The sequence below is a fragment of the Anguilla rostrata genome, chromosome 13 (assembly GCF_018555375.3).
Source record: "Anguilla rostrata isolate EN2019 chromosome 13, ASM1855537v3, whole genome shotgun sequence".
In the NCBI taxonomy this organism is placed as follows: domain Eukaryota; kingdom Metazoa; phylum Chordata; class Actinopteri; order Anguilliformes; family Anguillidae; genus Anguilla; species Anguilla rostrata.
The window spans coordinates 7,907,806-7,911,657 of record NC_057945.1 but is presented as its reverse complement, the minus strand read 5'-3'; the positions used below and the strand labels follow the sequence as shown (position 1 = coordinate 7,911,657).

At 47.3% G+C, this 3,852-nt stretch overlaps 1 long non-coding RNA gene across 1 annotated transcript in view; it reads right to left on the bottom strand.

The window, feature by feature from the left end:
* Window positions 1–2,168: 2,168 nt before the first annotated feature.
* Window positions 2,169–3,852, bottom strand: part of LOC135238523 (uncharacterized) — a 15,399-nt gene continuing 13,715 nt past the window's right edge. Inside the window, exon 4 of the long non-coding RNA XR_010325141.1 lies at window positions 2,169–2,251. This is a non-coding gene — a long non-coding RNA (uncharacterized LOC135238523). The remainder of the gene's footprint in view (window positions 2,252–3,852) is intronic.

The window sequence follows — 3,852 nt, the reverse complement described above, 5'->3', positions numbered from 1 at the left end:
CCTAATTTTCAGAAAAGAAAAACATGGTGGGTTTCTAAATTTACTAAACTTGACCACAAAGTCAAGTTTAGTAAATGGCAACACTTTTCTCAGGTTGTATAACAATACTCAAACTCCTGCTGCGATATGGGACCTGTACAAAAATTGTCTGTCATACAGAACAGCAGCAAATTTAATGAGAGAAAATCAATGATAAGCAAAAATAAGCTACTGAATGAAAAACACTTGTCAAAACAATGGCACGCTGTGCAATCTGGTTATAAACCTATGGTTTTATTTAGCTATTTTAAAGCAACTTTAGTCACTTCGGTTCCCTACGTGATACAAACATGTCTCCAGACATAGGTTATTTGTCTAAAATGAACTAATGTAAGTCTTAATACTATCTTAATGTAATTTCATTGTTCAGTAGTCACTGTTATACCAACCGTAGAACACTACACATGAAGAGATTAACACGTCAAGCACAAGTATGCCTGATCATATACATCCAGGGAACACTATCGAACTGAATTTGTGTTTTATTGCAGGTAATGTAAGAACCAAAACTGTGAGACTGAGAGAGCAACAGATAAATAAAAATGTAACTATGTGCGCAGACATGGAAAATACTCAAACAGAAATGTGATGCTTGATATTTGAGCGCTTATTTAGTCGAAATTCCTTCCAGAATTCCAAGCGGTTCACAACAGGAGCGAAGAATGTTTTTTTTTCTTCTTTTTTTTGTTCCTTTCCCCCAGTGAGTGCTGTGCCCCTGTTTTTCTCTCCGTTTACAGGCCCACAGTGGCAGGACAGGTGCGCGGAGCGGGGGGATCCGTGGGGGGGGGGGGGCTGTTTTGGAGAGAAGCCGTCTGCTTTCAGAGGACAGGACAAGGAGAAGCAGCCCCAGAAGGAGCCCTGGGGAGACAGGGACGAGGCGGGAGGGCCGTGGGCTCCAGTCCCGCCGTTACGGAGCCCCCCCTGTCTCCTCTCGCCTCGCGGGGCCCCATCTGGGCCAGGGCAGGGCCGGGCGCCGCGATTTTTGGCGGTATGTTGGCGGCTGCTGCCTCTAATGGGGAGTCCCCAAACTGAGACCTGCTCTCGCCCGTCCTTCACAGTCTTTCACACACACACACACACACACACACGCACACACACGCGCACACACACACTTAGCCTCGCTTCCAGGACAGTGTATGAGTTTAGCTCCAAGCATCTTCCCTCTCACAGACCGCAGTTCTACACAGCGCCGAGCACTTCAGGTCACACGCATGAGTAAAGCTCCCTTCTTCAGCTTCACCTATTAAAACAGATTAAGAGGCGTATGGCCAAAGACTACAAATAAAGTGCTTCCAAAGTTTAAGTGCTCAGTATGAGCAAAGAGCATTTCTGAAACGGTAGCCTACCCTGGAGAACAGGTCTTAGTCCCGCCTCCACGGTGCTGCAGGCCCGCACCATTGGCCCTTCTAATCTCTTTAAATCCTCATTGGGCCACTCAGAGCAAAGGGGCGCGGTCATCGTCAAGGGTGAGGTCATCGCAGGTAGCTTATTATCAAAGGTACGCATGTTATCTGCCATCTTCTAATGCATGGAGAGGGCAGGGTTTAGTGCGTTGTTGGAACCTCATGGGCTCAATGGCGGACAAGCAAACAGGGGCTACAGGTTTGAATCTTTGGCAGGGGGGCTGTGGAGGAATACTCCCTCAGGCTTTTGCCTGTACCTGCCTGACTGGGCTGGAGATGCGATTTTTGAGGGGTGATATAGCTCAGGAGGTAAGACTGATTGTCTGGCATTCGGAGGGTTGCCGGTTCAAACCCCGCCCTGGGCATGTCGAAGTGTCCTTGAGCAAGACACTAACCCCTAACCTCTATGCTCTGCGAATGAGAGGCATCAATGTAAGCGCTTGGATAAAGCGCTATATAATGCAGTCCATTTCCCATTTACCATATACACTCTTTGAAACGTGGCTCGTTTCCCCCCCCCCAGTTTTACAGGATGCCTTTCTTTCGAGCCCTTCGCCGATACTCCGAATTTCGAACGCCTCGTCACGGACGTCCAGCACGTTTCGGGCCGCGGAGGTTTTTTACGTCTCTCCCGCCTCCCGTCAAACGCGGCCCGCGTTCGCTGCCGACGCCGCGCGCACAGAATCACGGGACGCGTTACGGGGAGATGCTAAGCTGAGTGCTCACCTCTGTGCAGAGGGGGGGCCGGAGCCGAAAGGCACATCTCTCTCTTCTGTTATTATCCTTATTTTACACGCCACCGTCGCAGCCTGGGAAATGAAAAACAGGAGAGGGCTCTTCACAATAAAGCCCTGCCATGCACTCATGACTTCAGTGCGCTCCTGCAGCGCTGCAAATTATGTTTCTGGGGCTCAAAGGTGGCTATAAGGCTCTGGCTACTCTGTGAGGATTCAGAGCCAAATGGGATACATGGGAAAATATTGACATGTATGGACTATTTTTTGAAAATATAATGATAAATATCAGGTTGAAATGCTATAGTGCAACACATGAATGCGGTGTGTTTGCCCGTATATTGTGATGTGTTGCACTATAACATTTTTTTTTCCAATATGATCTCAGCATATTCCATTTCTGCGATTAGGGATCAGCTGTGTGTATGTGCTGGGGATGCTGTGTCCATGGTGAGGGTTTTTAAAATCTGTTGCTTTGGAGACGGTTAATACGGGCCAAAAGAGCATCTCCAGGAACTACACGGCTCGCAGTCTGATGTTCAGCACCGCAGGTCTCATCCTCACTGTAACAATGCATCATCGTTCATGAACGTGAGACAAAAATAAATATTTTAATCACAAGCCATAATATGTCAAAAAATAAATGTGTTTGCGAGTGTGTCTGTGTGTGAGTGTGTGCATGTGTGTGCGAGTGTGCATTTATGTGTGTGTGTGTGTGTGTGAGCGTACGTGTGTGTGTGTGTGCCTCCACAGCCACATGAAGTGGCACCAGCGACGCTGAACCCCCTACCCACCCCCCCCTCGGAGCAAGCGTCATCATCGGACACGATGGACAGCTAAGGAATAGTGTGAGTATATGTGCAGATATGTGCAAGTGTGCATTTATGTGTGTGTGTGTGTGTGTGTGTGGGGCTATGCCTACGTGTGTCAATGTGAGTATACTTTGTTTTTTGTTTGAACTCATCCATCACAACCTTCATTGTGCGGCTATCCATCATCTAAATGTGCCATGGAAAGAAAAACAATCAGCGAGCTGGAGCAGACCAGGGTGCAGGAGGCTTCTCCATTAAAAGAGCCACGGGATTACGCTCACTAAATAATAATCCATCAACACCGCACAGGCACCGCAGAAAGAAACAGCCACTGCCCGATTGTTTCATGCCGCCAATATTTCCAAATTCAGTCACATGGCTTGGAGGACACCTCTTAAGAGGGGCGATTAATTTTTGTCGGGTTCTGTCACCTTCACCCTCGTGCACAAAGCAAGATAAATTCCCCTCAACTCCCAGTCACATGACAGAAGGCAATTGCCTAATATGTAAATGATAGACCCTCTATTGGGAAGTCTAAGCCAAGAAATTGAATTGAGGCAAACAGACAGGGGTAGTTATGAGTCTCCCTTATTGAGAGTACATCAGCAGAAAGCATCATGGGATATTGCACAGATTGCATTGTCAGGGGGGCGTAGTCTCCGCTGGGCATGGCACTTTGTGGTGGAATGTACGCCCAAAATCTTCCCCAAAAACATAACAAAAAATGTACCTCTTATTTTGGCTGCAAAACCATTGGAGGTCACAAAATATTTCTCATTTACATAACATTTATTGCCCTTCATGAGAGGCTGGCAATCTATCTAGTTACAAAATGGCTCCCAAATAAAGTCGAAATGGTGGAGG